Raw genomic sequence first — 17,820 nt, forward strand, 5'->3', positions numbered from 1 at the left:
TTTTAAGTGCAAATGAACTTGAGAAGCAGTCCAGCTTCTTTATAGATACTGAAGCCAGGATGAAAGATACCTAATAAAATTCACTGCTTGAGAAATTCTCGTACAGGGGTGGCCAACCTGAGCTGGAGAAGGAGCCAGAATTTACCAATGTACATTGCCAAAGAGCCACAGTAATATGTCAACAGCCCCGCATCAGCTCGCCCCCGCCCGCCATGCCTCCCACCCACCAGCAGCCCCGCCAATCAGTGTAGGGTGACCAGATATCCCGATTTTATAGGAACAGTCCCGATTTTTGGGTCTTTTTCTTATATAGGTTCCTATTACCCCCCAAGCCTCTGGCCCGATTTTTCACACTTGCTGTCTGGTCACCCTAAATCACCACCTCCCTCTCCCTCCCCGTGCTTCCCGATCAGCTGTTTTGAGGCATGTAGGAGGCTCTGGGGGAGAGGGCATAGCAGGCTCAGGGGTGGAGTAGGGGCCTGTGGCAAAGCCAGGGGTTGAGCAGTGAGCACTCCCCGACACATTGGAAAGTTGGTGTCTGTAGCTCCAGCCCCGGAGTTGGTGCCTATACAAGGAGCCGCATATGGCTCTGGAGCCATAGGTTGGCCACCCCTGTTCTAGTAGTTGAATATATGAAGCCTAATCCACACTACAAGTAAAAGTGTCTTTGTGACCAGTTTATGACCTTTCTCTACTCTTGGTACAAATAATGAGAGCTGGTGCCCACTTTTCATCAAATTGTGGCTGACAAGTATGCATTTTGTACAGAATCTAGCATAATAGCTCATCAAATTTTGTTTGGGGACTACAGATATGGCTACAATACAGATAAATAATATTTGTTTCCACATCTACCATGCTGCCTAATCATGTTCATATCAGTGCATTCTAACTGAAAAAGAGAGCAGCTATCCCATACCATCCCTGAAGAGAATAGAATGCAGGGAGGGTGTGTATATAGAGCACCATCAGCACATGAAACAATGCACTGTTGGATGTCCAACCACACAGCTGATTACATAGGCCCTCTAATCGCATGGCCAGAAAATAAGGCAGCAGGAAGACAGGGTGGGTCAATTTAAATCACCGATTTGAATCATTATTTAAACAGGCAAGCAGAAAACAATTTAAATAGTTTTTAATCTTGTTTCCAATTGTACTTTTTAGGGTTTTCTTTCCTAAAGAAAGGTTGATTCTCATTGGCTGGTAACCATTAAAACATGTTGATTTGCAGGTTCCTAGGTTAGTGTTTTTGTTGTATGGTTGCTGGTGAGTATTTGCTTCAGGATGGGGGCTGTCTGTAAGCGAGGACTGGCCTGTCTCCCAAGACCTGTGAGAGTGAGGGATCATCATTCAGGAACCTATCCTTGCAACAAAGCCGGTTGCCAACTCTGTCCACATATCTATTCAAGGAACACCATCTTAGGACCTAATCACATCAGCCACACCATCAGAGACTATTTCCCCATGCTAATTTTTTCCCCTACTGTTACTCAGACCTTCTTGTCAACTGTTGGAAATGGGCCATCCTTATTATCACTACAAAAGTTTTTTTTTCCTCCTGCTGCTACAAGCCCACCTTAATTGATTAGTCTCATTGTAGTTGGTATGGCAACACCCATTTTTCATGTTCTCTGTGTATATATATATCTTCCTACTGTATTTTCCACTTCATGCATCTGATGAACTGGGTTTTAGCTCACGAAAGCTTATGCCCAAATAAATTTTTTAGTCTCTAAGGTTCCACAAGTACTCCTAGTTCTTTTTTTTAAGTAATTATATGTCTTAATGCACAGTTAGATTCTTAATGTTTACATTTTTATATTAGAAAATGCTGAATGATGCATTTCTTATATACTAGATTAATTTTTTGCTAATGATTTGTGTCAAGTTCTATTTGGATGGAAATTGGAATACAATTAAAGTGTGCAAAAAAGGATTTTATTTTTGTATTAAATTAAACTACCTTACATGTGCTGGATACATAAGAAAAATTTATGAAAACATACTTTACCTTTAAAACTAATTGATTTATTAAACAAAGGAAGCATTATCTGTAGGTAGTGAACTGAACTGATTGTTTCTGGTCATCATGTCCTTCAGCTATTAAATCAATAGTTCTTATCCTCACACCTAGTTTTTATTCATAGATTTTGGAAGAAAAACACTTCCGTGCTTTTTCAATTCGCACTCAATTTCTTAATTCTGAATGAACTAACCAATGAAATGAACTAGTTGAATAAACTGAAGTGGAGAAAAAAATTCTCTCTGCAGCCACAGAGGAGAACACTAGTTCAAAAGCTGGTTTAGTGACTTCCACAAGTTCAATGGTCTGAGATCTTTAAAACTGAGCAGTACATATCTGTGACCTCATATTTAATTATTTTAATAGATTATTGTAAATTTAGGCCTTACAGCTTTAATCATTTTAAATAGGTTTATTTTTTAAAATGTATTTAAATACTTTTTTTTATTTTATAATTTGTTTAAATCATCAATTTTTATCCTGCAGGAAGACAACTGTGTGCCTTGCTGAGCCTTTGTCTGGAGCAAAACACTAACTGTAATACTAACAATAATGTGGTATGTAAAGGCAACTGTGTTTATAGTCCACTATGCCATTAACTGATTACAATTTCAGTTAAAAGTTATAATGTGAGTAGAGCCAAGGAAACCACCAAGCTTCACAGGTGTCCGGACCAATTTAAACTTGGACTTTCTGAGTAGAAGGGGTAGCAGGAGGTGGGGCTCTAGGGAAAAAATGTGGCAGCTTGTGGCCCTCAATTTATGTATTTATTTGCAACAGACTAGTTCAGGGCCCTGAACTAAGGTGAGAGTTATAATTGGAACCCACTATTACTGAAAGGAGGGAGATGGGGCCCCAAGTGTGACCCTTTAATTACGTTTTTAAACATATTCAAAATGCAAGAATAGACTAGAAAAATGTGTCTATAACTAGAGCAGGTCTGAAATTTTCAGGTGAAAGTTTCACTGCAAAATGCTGATTCATGGAACCTGACATGTTTCATGGAAAAACATTTCAGGTTCAGTACATTTTCTTTGAATTGCAGGCAGGGTTTTGATGGAACCATGCCTGATTCCCAGCTGGCTCATGTGGGTATCAGGAATCTGCAATCCAGAGCAGCTCCACAATGCAATCTGCTCCATGGTGAGGCTTCTAGAGTCCCTGCAGTAGAGCCTGGAAGCCCTGGCTTGAACTGGAGTTTGGCTCTCAGCTCTGCACAAGGGTGCCTGGAAGCCCTGAAAATGGCAATTTGAGCAGGTGTTTCAGGCTTTCCAGGCTCCCCATCATGCAGCTGGGAGCCTGGAATTCCTAAGCAACAGCTCAGCTGTGGCTTCTGGGGCTTCTAGGCTCCCTCCTGCCAGAACTGGGAGACTGGGTCAAGCTCTCAGGGTCTAGGCTCCCAGCACTGCAGCATGGATCCAGAAGCCCCGAGAGCCCCAACCCATGCTGCAGCTCTCAGGGCTTCCAGTCTCCCTGCCACTGAGCTGGACTCCCATGCCAGCAGGCTCCCCAGGCTGCAGGAGTCAGACAGCACTAGGAGCCAGTTAGCCCCGGAGTTTAGAAGCTCTGGGATCTCAGGCCCCCTAGGTCCTGGGGCAGCCCACATGGCAACAGTTTTAATCTTCTAAATGATTTTTTTTTCAGAATCTCCACGTCACAAGAAATTTCAAAATGTTGACATTTCCCAGGAACCTGGACTTCCAAATTTTGGCCAGCTCTAATTATTATAACCCTTTCCCCTACAATGTTCTCTAACCCTTCTACTGTGAACTATTTTTCTAATTGGAAATACCTTATTAGCCTCCCCAGCCCCTTTTATTTTGATTTTTTTTAAATAATGATACTTATAACCATAAGCCATAATGCTTATAGCCACAGCCCAACAGCAATAAGCTATCCCAGGAATAGATTCTTGGCTATTGGTACACTAAGAGTACTTTCAGCTTCATGCCTCTCAACCAAGACTTTAAAATATCCTCCTGCATATTAGTGATGAATGAAGTTGGAAAACGGACACAATTTCCCCAAACTCCATCTTTCATATCATGATATGGATAGTAGGTACCAGGTACATTTTTCAAGCCTTGCTGCAGAATACATAGGATTAGAGACATGCACCTATACTCTACTAATACACTGCAAGGACAACGTTATATGAAGAATAGAATTTTCAAATGAACAGAAAAACAATGATTTAATATGTTTGTGAGTAACTCCATAAAGCTAATATACTAGACCTGAAGCAATTCAAAATCCCAGTAAGATTGTGAATGTCAGTGAAAGAGCATCAATAAATTCCAAATGTTCTCAGTCCATGAGTCCCTCTATATTTTCCAAGCAACTATGGCACATAAACTAGAATGCTTTTTAAAAGGCTTTACAAATGAAGCAGTGCTACAGTAAGATTTTTTTTAAGCAGTCATGATCTTCCTGTAGAAATAGGCAATGAAAAACAGTATTTTCAAAAGAATCTATATACAGAGCTAGAACATATTTACACTTCAGACTAAATAAAACCTTTGTCTGCCCCTTTTAGCAAGTCAGCTATATGAAAACATGAACAGGAAAAATTAAAGCCACAAGTTCCCCTTAAGATATGCACGGAAGTTATACTACAGAAAAATAAAGATGGTATGCAGGCGTTGAAGAGTTAAAAGTTTTGGGTGGCTAAAACAGCTTTTGAGAGAAGTGTTTGTTTTTGCTTTTCATTTATAACAAGTTGGACTGCAAACATGTTCTAATTACAGGTAATGGTTTTGTATCCAGGTTGAGTCAAACAGTTATTTAGAGCCATCATATTCAAGACTGCATCAGACGATTGTCTTTACCAAGCCCCATTAAACATTTAAGAAAAAATTTAGTTTATTTTCAAAATTATAAAACCTTTTCAAATGGTGAACACTCAAAGAGCATTCTTCCTGAAGTGTTCATGTTTTTCTGCCAAATCTCATTTAAACGGAACTTCAGAATTCATGAATTCTTAATTAAATTTTTTATATATCCATACAATATTAGTTTGAAACATGTTATTCATGATCTATAGTGTAAAGCTTCATACAAGGTAGGATAGTCAATAGTTTAAAGAGACACTGACAACTTAAAATAATTTTGTCTGAAAAAAATTACCTACTACTGTTATACCTCATAAAACTTAAATACAAGGATGGGAAATGCCTTTGACAACACTTTGTCTAGGCCATTTCCATGTTAAAGCAAAGTATATTTCTTGTGTTTGAGAGAGAGGGTTACATTCAGACAGCAACAGGAGAGAGAAAAGACACTGTAAAAAAAAAATACAAAAGTAACTCTGAAACCACAAAAATTGCCTAAGACACCCCTCTACTCCCCAGGATCAGTAGGTATCTGGAACTCCTTTCAGGTTTTTGTTTTGTTTTTGAGTAAGCTAAAAAGCTTGTTTCTCTCACTAACAGAAGTTGGTCCAACAAAAGGTATTATCACCCACCTTGTCTTTCTCTGTATTAAATTAATGATCCTTTAGCACTGTAGGAGAGGAGAAGGAATGATTTAACCCATTACCACCTTACTGAGCTCAATCCAAGTTTTATGCTTTTAAAAGTAACTGTCTTACACTTCAGCCAATTATGTGCTTATAATTTTAAGCTAAGTAAGTACTGCTCTGTTTAAATGGCTGCTCTAAAAGTCAGTTTGCATTTCAAAGTCAAAGATTGCAAGAAGCTCAGAGGTAAAGAGGCACACCAAGAAAAATCTGCAAGGGAAAGCTGAAATGTTAAATAGTTAACACCTTACATGCATTTAAAGTGGTTCAGCTAAGAGCCATTTCCCCTCACAATTTTCAAGTATGTTTAAAGGAAAATGAAGGACAGAAAGGTTCAGCAACTTCTTTGAGGTTCCATAGGAAGTCCATGTCACAAATGCCAATAGAAACTAGCTATCTTCACTCTTAGGCTGTCGACAATAGCACTTTTGTTCGTAAAACTTTTGTTGGTCAGGGGTGTGAACCTCCCTTCCCTGACTGACATAAGTTTCACCAACAAAAGTGCTGGTGCGGACAGTGTTATGTCAGCAGGAGAGACTCTACTGCCACTTTGTTGGGGGTGGTTTAATTATGCTGGCAGGAAAGCTCTCTCTCACTAGCATAGAGCGGCTACATGGGAGATCTTACAGCAGCACACCTGTAGCAGTACAGCCGTGCCTCTGTAAGGTCTATAGTAGCCTTGGTGCAGTGTCCTTTCCCTCAGTAAATGATTCTCACTGAAGAACTGTAGCATGGCATAATATAATAGATTCTTCTGCCGTTTATCTCTGAGGGTATGGCTACACTTACAAATCTGCAGCGCTGGTAGTTGTAGCGCTGGTCGTCCAGCTGTGCAGGGCCAGCGCTGGTGTGTGGCCACACTCACAGCTACCAGCGCTGGTGTGTGGCCACATTTGCAGCATTTGCAGCGCAGTTGGGAGTGATGCATTATGGGCAGCTATCCCAGCATTCAAGTGGCAGCAACGGTGCTTTTCAAAAGAGGGGGGTGGGATGGGGCGTAGTGTGACAGGGAGCGGGGGGAGAGAGAGAGAGTGGATTTTTGGAGCCAACACTGTGTGTTAGCTTCCTGACTTGAAAAATCAGAACATGTTCCCGATCCCTTACCCTTAACTCTTAACTGCAAACAGCCTGCAGCCAACACGACTCCCTTTCTTCCCTCTGCCCCCGCTGTTTCTGTCAAGCAAACACTCCCTGCCTGCCTGCCTCATTATCACAGCAAACAGGAGCTGTGTTTGTAGACAAACAGCTCCGGGATCAACTGAGCTCGGAGTTCACAACAAAACAAAGAGAGGCTGCATAACAAAACAGAGAGAGTAATTTATAAAAGCATTCTGGGATACATCCTTATACCCTGGAGGCCAATCACAGCGCTGGTGTGTGGCCACACTTGATGACCAGCGCTAGAATCCTTATTCCCCATGCTGAGTGAGGTGTACGGCCAGCGCTGCAGCCAGGGAGTTGCAGCGCTGGAAGTGCCCTGCAGGTGTGGCCACTTACTAATTGCAGCGCTGGTGGAGGCTTTCCAGCGCTGCAACTCGCCAGTGTAGCCATACCTTGAGAGTTGTAGTACATCAAATTCTTTTTGGAATTTAGCAGTCCTCTGCATACCTCAAGCCTGAAGGCTCTTCAACCACTAGGTTCTATGGACTCTAGATACCAGTAGGTTCCAAATAAACACACACAATTCCAGTAACTAAAGGAGGAGTCCTAACAGGCAGGTAAGTAAGCAAGTAAGTTCTGCAAATATACTAGGCTCAAGCTTTAGGCTGGTCTACACTTAAAATTTAGGTCAACCTAGCTACGTTGGTCAGAAGTGTGAAAAATCGAAACCCTGACCAACATGGCTATGACATCCTAACACTCAGTGTAGATGCAGCTATGTTGACAAAAGAATGCTTCCATCAGTCTAGTTTACTGTCAATCAGGGAGATGGTGTTCCTACAAAAAAATCCTTCAGTTGGTGTGAGCTGCATCTATGCTACGGGGTTATGCCGGCATAGCTGCAGTGTCATAGTTATGCCTGTACAGTCCCCATTGTGTAGACATACCCTGAGCGGTTAGTTACAAAAGAAAATTTCCAAATGCTGCCCTTATGAATACTGCAAAAAGTTGATACAAAGCTTATCCTTCAGGGCTCCCAGTCCCCTGTATGTCCACTCCTCTCTTTAAAGAAGATTCAGTTTTAGGGCTAGTCTACAAAGTTGCACAAGTTTAACTAAAGATATTACTTTAAACCGATTTAGTTAAAACTTGTACAGAAGACTTTGTGGACACTTAGGGCTTTTTCTACACTTAAAAGCTATTTAAATCCACAGCCTACTTCAATTTTAATTATCTATTCTAGAATAACTCCTTGTGTGGGCACACATTCCAGATTAAGAGTGTCCACGCAGAATTGTTCAGGAATAACTATTCCCAAATAGCTCCATGTGTAGCCCTTATTTCAGTTTCTTATATCAGTTAGGAACAGGTTTAAGGTAACAAACAACAGCATCCACACAGATTTTTAACTAACTTGATTTAATTAAACCAGTGCAAAATAGTTTGCAGACAATGCTATAGGCCCTTGGTTTCAGATTTAATCTAGCTTCATCCCTGGGTACAATTCACTGGTCAGCTTGCTGTACTGATAGTTCACATGCTCTGCTGGACAGCTTATCACATGTGTGACAAGCAACCTGAGCCTCTCCTATAGCAACTCTATTGTGGTTTCTTCTCTGTATTGTTCCCTGCTCTCAGCTGATTATGACCCAGCTACCCTGCCCACTCATTCCTATTACCTCTGTTGGTTACAATTACTTTTCAGGGCTCACCTGGCCATCTCCCATTCCATGTGGCTGCACAGCTACCTCCTGACTGGGAAGTCTTACCTTCCTCAGCCCTACCATACAACAGTTTCTTCTAGGACAGCTCCACCTGACCTCAGATCTCCTAAGCTCTATCTACAGCCATCAATGAGACCTGCTACCTGGTGGTCCCTTTGCAGTCCACTTCTCAGCAGCTGCCTCCACCCTGCTGCTACCCACACATCAGCAGATTCTCTCTGTGCCTGGTAATTTCTTGCCCTGGGATGTCATTTTCTTTTCCTAGTAACTCTGGCTAACACAGTGCTCTCTATCAGCTAGATCAGCGTTTCTCAAATTTAATTGCACTGTAACGCCCTTCTGACAACAAAATTACTACACACCCCCATGCACTGTGTTGCTCTAGAACAGGCCTGCACAACATGCGGCCCATGCGGGGGAGGGGAGGTGAGTAGGTGAGCTCACTGTGTGGCCCACAGGGGGTGAGTAGGCAAGCCAACGGCTGGCCGGCGGGCGGGGTGGTGAAGGGGCCAGTAGAAGGCTGGAGAGTGAGGGTGAGCCAGCAGCAGAAGGTAAGAGGCCAGGCAAGTGAGCTGGGGGGGCCTGAGTGGTGTGGGGGGCGGGGCTGGTGAGCTGGTGGTGGAGGGGGGGCTGTGGCAGTGAGCAGGCAGGCAGGTGAGCCGGCAGCAGGGGGGGGGCGAGGCAGGTGAGCCAGTGGCAGGGGAGGGTTGGCTGAAAGTCAAGCAGGTGGGCAGGTGAGCCGGCAGTAGGGGAGGGGAGCTGAGGAGGCAAGCGGGTGGGCAGTGGCGGGGGGATGAGTAGGTGAGCCGGAGGGGGGGAGAGAGCGTGCAAGGAGCCGAGCAGGCAGGCAGTGGTGGGGGGGCAATTTGGAGAGGTCCCAGACAGTCCCAAATGTTCAAGTAACTGCCCCAGGGTGGTAAAGAAAACTGGGTCATTAAGGCTTGACGGTCTCTGCAGGGAATCACTGCTAATCCCAGGACCAGATAGGCTGCTGTGTTTGGATCAGGGGTTCTTCAACTTTTTCATACTGTGGAAAACTGGTGAATGCAGGGACTGCCTCACGGGTTGATGTGCCTGTTGTCACTGCAGCAACTGCTTCCATGGAAAAGCCACCTTAGGAGGATGTTTAAAATGTATATTTAACTTCTTTCTATCTCGCAGTCAGAAGAAGCTGGCTCCATGTGCACACACCCACCTCTCTGAACTCAATCCCATCACATTTTGGGAACCTGTGCAGCTGAGTCTGTCCCCAGCAGTGCAAAGGCAAAGTGAGGACAGGATCAAATCAAATGTCCATCCTCGTGTTAGAGAAGAGAGAACTATGACATACCGCACATAAATCCGAACCACTTCATTAGCTGGAGAGTTAAGCTGTAAATTTTAGAGGAGCCCAGTTAAAAGCCCATTAACAAATCTCACTTACAAATACTCGACAGCTTCCCTAAAATCCCAAAGGCAGCACAGTCTAGAAATGAACAGTTCAGGGATCCAAACCCAAAGCCATATCATTCTTTCCTGTTCCTCACCATCCCGCCTTCCCTGCCCTGTCCCCCCTCCCATCCCAAGAATCCTAGCCACATCCCACCCAATCCAGGCCCCCACCTCTTCCTCTGCAGAGCAGCCCTTGCCACAGAGCCAGGACTCAGCAGAAGGGCAGTTTAAATAATGTACAGAGTCAACGTTATAAACATGACAGGTCTTTGTGATCCCACAGCTCTCCCCCAGTAACACCCAGAGGCCCCCATCTGACTCAGCCAGACACCTGGTGTTTGGGGCCAAGCCATTTTGGGGGTAGGAAGCTAGGAAAATGTTCAGAAAGGGAATGATGGATATTTCTGAAATACCTTAGCTGCAAAACCTCTTTTCTGAAGGTTACCAAACCTCCCAGACAAATCCTACCTGGCATAGCAGAGCTCAGGAGATCTGGTAATTTTTTGGAGAAGTTACATAGAAGTTAAAAATGGATCTTAGTTGTAAGTTAGGATCAGTCTGAACTATGGAGTGGCTACCACTGGCCCATTACATCCGGGTGAGCATCTCTATAGCAGCATTGGGCCTGATCTGGTCTGGCTCCCATCCCCTCTCCAAGGGTTGAAGCTGTCTGGAGGTTCTGCCTTCCACACCTTCCTCATTCACACCTCACTCATTCAACAGGGCAATTGATTACAAAGTGGGGGAAAGATCTTATTCTACTTCTAGCAAAAAGATATTTTTCTTTTACCTTAATTATACTACCTCAGGGGCCCCCTATGTATTGAACCTTGGTAATATGTTAAAGTCATATAAAAGTTATACAAAAATGCATAATGCAGAGATCTATCTACAACTGCATTGACTGACTGCTGTGTGCAGTAATATAGTGACCCCTGGGTCACTGAATGAGGCTTTATATTGGGGGGGCGAGTCGGATGCGAGCGGGTGGGCAAAGAGAGGTTCTAGGGGCGGGCGTGGGGGTTTCTGGCAGGGAGAGAGGAGGTGAAAGGAGGCGAGTGATGGGTGGGGGACTTACTAGGAGGGACACAGCAAGCCAGCAGAGGGTCAAGGGGGTGAAGAGAGGTATGATGGTGGGACTGAGCGGGGAGGGGGTGGGTCCTATTTTACTGCTGTGATCTGGTCACCCTATGCATGCTGTTTCTTTCCCTCTCTACACTACAGGCTTCCACACACTGTCAGTGCCTTCCTAGCGTGCCATACGCGGTGAGATAGCTCTTCTCTGTGTGTGACTGTGAGTGTTTCCCTGGTGTGTGAATTTATTCAACAAAATCTTGAGCTTCATAATGGATACCATGAGTGAAAAGAAAAAGAGAAAAACAGAATCAGAGCACAGAGTTTTCAACACTGAATGGATTAATAAATACTTATGTACTGTTTCCAAAGACAAAATACTGTGCCTCATGTGTTGTGAAACGTTAGCCGTTCCAAAAGAATACAACCTTCAGTGGCACTTTGAAACTAAACATCCCAATCTCGCCAAATTGAACCCAAATGAAAAAATAATGAAAGCAGCCAGTTTAGCGAAAAACCTTAGGGGAGAACAGCAAATTTTCAAGAAAGTGAGCACTGAGAATGATACGGTTACTAAAGTAAAGGGGGGGGGGCGCGCAACGCTGGGGAAGGAGGGTACATTTCTGCAGGGCAGGCAGCACTGGGGTGTGTTGTTGTGTTTCGGGAGGGGGGGGGGTTCCAACCCTCAGCTGTTTTCTTTGGAGTAATATGGCCCTCACCACTTTACAAGTTGTGCAAGCCTGCTCTAGAATAAGGGCTGGTGTTAGGAGGTGGCAAGCAGGGCAATTGCCCAGGGCCTCACGATGCTAAATTGCTCAGGTTTCTGCTTCAGCCCCAGATCATAGAGCATCTAACATCGGCCCTGGCAACCCCATTAAGATGAACTCAGGACCCACTTTGGAGTCAGGATCTAGTTTGAGAACCACTGCACTAGATAGCAGCTCTGCACCCTTGCTCCTCCCACTACGACCTGTAGACCAATCCTCATCATAGTTGAGTGAATGGTTTACTCAATAACAAGCCAATGGTAGCTTACTACTGTATTTAGTTAATGAAACTCTAGAGCAAAGTGAACTTGAGTAGAAACTGATGCATATAGCAACTTTTGGTATGCTAACTATCTTGTCTCTCTCTAGTGGCAACAAACAGCACTTATGGGATCACCTAAGGGATCTGAATTACAATAAATGCAGAGTTTGCACTGGTCATGATTACATTCTGCACATCAATTGCGAAGATGAGGGCTCACAGGTCAAAATGAAAGTTATTTGCTGAACCATACACATATCCTAACCACTTTTAGTACTTCTCACAAGACCTACCTATTAGCTAAAGCTTTCCTTTTATAAAAGAAGTGTATTTTAAAAAGCAAACAGAACTCCATAGGAACTGGGAAGGGTGAAGACCAAATTTTCTGTGACACCAACATGGATAATTAAATGTAAATCTAGTTTACCTATTATACTGTTAGATGCTACAGTGATGCCTGTTATATGAATCCTGTGAGCAACTCCCTCTCCAGTGCTTGCCTCTACAGCTGCTCAGAGGTTTCTGAAGCAGCACTAGTATGAAAGTGACATCATTTAAATGTGAAACCAAAGTGGATGCTGGCAGATTCAGTACTTGACACTGGATTTTGAACAGCAGTGAAATCGTTACTGGGGTTTTAAGTGTATGCAGAGTCAGAAAGATGACACTACATTCTTACATTTGAAAAGGGATTTTTTTTAATTAAAGCTTACAATTCACCAAAAATTGAAGCTGTATGTCCCAGTCTAGCTAGGGAGCGTCACGCCTGCCCCTAGCATGTAAGCTACTGGAATTTCCCCATCTCGGTAATTACCTACTTAAGATCAGCCTTGTTAGACTTGCCCTTACAGTTACTTGGGGGAACGTAGCTTTTCAAACCACACTGTTTAGGGGACCAAAGTCTGTCTTCCTTCTCAGTCGGACGACAGGAAAATCCCTTCGAGAGGTGCTAAGAGTCAGGGAACAAACCCCGCAGAAACCGAGCGAGCCTGTGACGGGCTGAGAAAGCGCCCCGGAGATAAAGGGATCTGTCCCACAGTCACGCGATCTCTAATCACGCCACATTTCATTACAGCTCACAAGTAGTTTGAGCAGCAGCTTGACGCTCGGTCCCCATCTTGTTTTTCTTGTTTCCAGGGCCTGTGCGCTCAGCCAGCGCCCCCGGCCCCCGCAGCGCCCTTCACCCCGGGCCCGGCGCCACAAGCCAGGCCCGGGGAGAGCAGGGGAGGGTGGGCTCCCGCCGCCGCCTCCTCCTCCCCTCCCGGCCGGCCGCGAGCGCAGACACCGCCCGAGCGCCCCGCCGCGCAAGGAGGCAGCGGCTGGCGCAGGCACCCCCGGCCCGCCGCAGCGCCCGGGGCCAGGAGCGAACCCCGCGGGAGGGGGGGGGGTGAAGCGGCCGCCTGCACCTGCCGGGCCGCCCCGCCCCGCCCCGCCCCGCCCCGCCCCGCGCGCTCACCCCCGGCCCCGGCTCGAGACGAGGCTCCGCGCGCGCCGTTACCTGCCGGGGGAGGCGCCGCTGCTGTCGGAGCCAGGGCTGCGCAGCTCCCGTCCCGCCGCTGCAGCCACCAGCTGGGAGGGGAGGTAGAAACAACATGGCGGCGGGGGAGGCGGTGCCTCTAGGTCACGTGACCCGGGCCGCCCACCCACCCGCGCTCACCCGCCCGCCTGGGCTGGGGCGTTGCTGTGGGAGGGGCCCGCGCGCCGCTCTGGCAGGAGGCTCCGCCCCCAAACTGCGGTAATTGGTGCCCTCCTGACGGTGCCCCGCCCCACTCCCACACATCCCCCGCAGGCTCCTAGACTATCAGGGCTGGACGGGAGCTCAGGAGTCATTTAGTCCAACCCCCTGCTCAGAGCGGGACCAGCCCCCAGGCTGATTTTGCCCCAGATCCCAACATGGCCTCCTCAAGGATTGAACTCACAACCCTGGGTTAGCAGGCCAATGCTCAAACCACTGAGCTACCCTCCCACACCCCGGGCCCCCACAGGACGCCTGGGCTCAGCTCTGCACCCCGGCAGGTTCCCAGCCATGGCCCGTGTGATGCCCCCAGGAAACGACGCTCTTGTTCCCCCCTCACACCTACCACCCATTGCCTTCCTCTATCCCATGGCCCCCGTCACCGTGCACACCTCTCGCTACTAGATCCTCTTCCCCCCCACACCCCACAGCAGCCCAAGCTGCCCCACAGCTCCCTCCACATACACATGCCCTCCCCTAAGGGGCACTGTGTCCCCAGAGGCGAAAGTAAGCAGGTCCGGCACAGCATACCGGCAAGAGCCAGTACGCCATGCTGGACCGCACTGGGCAGGCAGCCCAGAGCCCTTTGAATCCCGGCCATGGCTGAGATTTAAAGGGCTCAGAGCTCCCTGCCGCGGCGTGCAGCCCGGAGCCCTTTGAATCCTGGCAGTGGCTCCGGTGGCCGGGCTGGAGTCAGGATCTAAAGGGCTCAGAGCTCCCTGGGGCTGCGGGCAGCCCAGAGCCCTTTGAATCCCGACCCTGGCTCTGGCAGCCGGGCTGGGGCCAGGATTTAAAGGGCTCGGGGCTCCCCTCAGTGGCAGGAGCTCTGGGCCCTTTAAATCCCTGCCCCAGCCCCGCAAAGCTCGGGGTTCCCCCCAGCAGCCGGAGCCCCCGGCCCTTTAATTTGCCCCTGAGCCCAGGGAGGCTCCCAGCCACCTCTTCAGCTGGGAGCCCCTGGTTGATTTAAAGGCCCTGGGTCTCCCAGCCACAGCTGGTGCCCCAGGGCCTTTAAATCTTGAGAGGCCACGCCTCTTCCGGATGAGGCCTCACCCCCCTCAGGATTCCGGCAGTACCCGTAAGTCCTGTGAGTTACTTTCACCCGTGTGTCCCTTCACCCCATGCACACACTCCTTCTACCCTCCCCCCACTCACACAGCAGCCCCCGCCCTCGCACTGCAATTCAGGCTGTCATTGGAGGGTGCCAGAACTGCTCCATTTTCCAAGGTCTTGTTCCCTGCTTTTGGAGGCTGCAGCAGCACCAAGGCTAAGGCCATAGCAGAGCACAGCAGCTGCGTGGAGCCTCCAGATCAGTCCATGAGAAGCAGTCATACAGGCCACTGAAGGAGGGGAAGATCCTATCCTGACTACCAGACCACACAGGTCACGAGTAATGGGGAGGCATCCCAGTCACACTGTCCCGATTGCTTTACTTTTACAACTGCCTTTGTGCAGACTCCTGTTCTCCTAATTGCCCTGATCTTTTTGTGAGGGTGACGCAGCACTTTTATGCTATGTCTTTTGCTCTGTCTCTGTTGTCAGACCATTTCCTATACCTGAATCACTTCAATGAATGTTTCTTTCTAAAATAAAAAAGGTTTGCAGACTTTTATCTTTGTTGAGGAAAAACACATTGAGTCATCAGCAACCCAGACGCAGCAGCCTGGCACTCAGATTAAAATTCTTATTTCTCTTGTGCTCAATTGTAATTCAGGATGAAATGGGCTCACCTTCACTCTAGTCTTGAATTCTGGCTCTGTGGACACCCCAGAGTTGTATCATCAGGGTATCAGGCCACAGGTCTTTCCCTGCTTATTTTGTTATCCTGTCTTCCTCACACCCCATTGTGCTCTGCTTGTTTGTCTCCCACCCAGCATCTTATGTTTTAGACTGTAATCACTTTAGGACAGGGACTGTTATTTGTATCACACAAAAGGCATTGACCTGTTTGGCCTCTAACAGCAGCACTCTCCATAGCATGACCCCCCAGTGATGCTAATGAGAGATCAGTCAGGCTTTGAATATGTTACACACCTACCTTCAAAAACATTAGACAATTAGGGCTGCATTGTGCTTTAAAAAAAAAAGGGGGGGGGAATCACTGTCCCAAAGAGCCTCTAGTCTAATTTTAGGCAAGATATAACAACTGGGTTTACCATGCAATATAGTTGTCATGCACAACTCCCATGCAAACAGTTGTAGCCAGCATGATTTTGTACTCAAAGGTGAACAGGGCCATTGTTAGGGGGCTGGTCAGGAAGTTTATAAAGGCAATTCAGAATTTGGGTTGCAATAAATCGGGTTGCTAAACATTCTTAGTTGCCACAAAGGCTGAATACCATATTCTTGTTTTAAACATTTGTATCTCAAAAACCATATCCCTGCTTAACATTTCCTTACTAACTTTTTCAAAAGAAGATACTCTGACAAACCTGCCCAGAAGTTACCAATCAACTTCTGCAGAGCATAAAAACTAAAGATCATGGACTAACTCATTTACTAATCTGGTCGTAGTACACCGAACTGCTGCAGTCATCACAGTTTGGATCAAAAGCTTGGCCCCTAGTTTGTGAGGTTGACAGAATTAGAAAGCAATCCAGAGGCAATCTGCTCAGCCTATGAGGGTGAGAGAACCTTTTGTCTCTGTTGAGAAATCCCGTGGCCACTGGCTGGAGCTGCAATTGTGGACACAAAAAGGAGACACATTCGCTCTTCTTGGTCAGAAAGAGGTGGCTACCCCATTGGGATTTGGGGGGAATGGTGGAGGGAACTAAAAAGGAGGTGTAGGAAGTGGGGGAATCTCAAGTAACACATCAGAAGGCAGAAAAAGGGACGCTGTTTGATTCAGTAGGTAGTAGTAATCAAAGACATCTGTGTGCACATCTCTATCTTTCTGCTCTTCCTGCCAGTAACAGTCCTGTAAGCAGGCAGTATATTCAAACAGACAGGAATATGAGCTCAGAGAGTAGGCATCTTGTAAATTTTAGTATCCTTGCATTTTCATAAGAACTGAATTGGCAGGAAGAGTAGAATGACTGAGTGACATCTGTGTCTCTATCATCACAACTTATCTAGTGCTCTGGAATTATTGTTGGGTTGCCCAGCTATAGATGGGATTTTAAAATGTTTGCCGTCACTGTGTTAGAGAGCTGAAAATGCTAATACTACCAGGGAAATACTTATAGAAATGCCTTTAGCAGGGAAGGGGTGTGTGCCTGTTTTCACTTTAAAACAATTAAATATTCATCTATAAGGAACCTCAAAGATGATGGCAGGAGGTGCTGGCAGAATTATTGGTGTATATATATGCTATTCTCTCTAATCATACTCAGGAAAGAATTGATTAGGAATGTGGGAGGCCAGGATAGGACAGATACATCAAGTACAACAAAACAGTATTTCATGAGATGAAGAAACACTGTGAGGGTTTTTGATTAATTTTATTATCTAACTACACATTTTATGACATTTCTTGAGAGCAGTCCCTGTAAAGGCAGCTAGTGGTGATGGCTCTTCTTCATGAAACATATTCAGCACAGGAGTCCCACTTTTAGGATAAGTAGATCACAGTGAGTGTCCCCCAGGGCTAGGGAAAAAACAAAGTTGGGTGCACTTATCAAACAGGCAATCCATCAGACAACTTGTTGGAAGAATCCTCGATTTATGTCAACCTTTCCAAGCTGTAAAAGGGATGTTTTATAGCACTGGAAAGACAAAAATCTCCCCTTTCCAAAAGGATACACAGTGTTTGTTTCTAGCCCTGGATTGCCCTCAGCTATCAAACTTTGAAATGATAAAACTTTAATATACAGAAGAGCTATTTGGGGGCATTTTTAGAGGGTTTTTTTTTTTTTTAATTATTAGTTGTATTTTTCTCTCCATCTTAGGCCTGTATAAGCAGGCGCATGGCTGCAGAGCATTTTGGATTTACAGAAAATGCCAATGAAGGGCAAAAACAAATGTCAAAACACGCTATTTATAGAGTGCTCTTTCATAAACTGGATTTTTTTTAATTTAGTCATTTTAAACAAAGTTGACAGTGTCTCTATGTAATAAACTATATAGCCAGAAAAAAAATCTGAGCATATTAGTTATAGAATAATCTTTTCATAATGGACCTGTTCCTGCAATGCCTCAGTGGGCCTTTTATGGGAATACAGAATCAGGTCTAATGTGAATAATTAAA

The 17,820-nt window shown here is 45.8% G+C and overlaps 1 protein-coding gene across 3 annotated transcripts in view; it reads right to left on the reverse strand.

Moving 5' to 3' along the window:
• RAB9A (RAB9A, member RAS oncogene family) overlaps positions 1-17,820 on the reverse strand; it is a 43,846-nt gene that overhangs the window by 11,809 nt on the left and 14,217 nt on the right. Inside the window, exon 1 of one of the 3 annotated variants that reach the window (XM_045030920.1) lies at positions 13,401-13,525. The exons of 1 other annotated variant lie outside the window; for it this stretch is intronic. The gene's annotated coding sequence lies outside the window, so the exon portion shown is untranslated. Of the gene's footprint in view, positions 1-13,400; positions 13,526-17,820 lie in introns of those variants that run through there. One more of the 3 variants, XM_045031056.1, reaches the window with a different exon arrangement.

The sequence above is a fragment of the Mauremys mutica genome, chromosome 1 (assembly GCF_020497125.1).
Source record: "Mauremys mutica isolate MM-2020 ecotype Southern chromosome 1, ASM2049712v1, whole genome shotgun sequence".
Taxonomy (NCBI): domain Eukaryota; kingdom Metazoa; phylum Chordata; order Testudines; family Geoemydidae; genus Mauremys; species Mauremys mutica.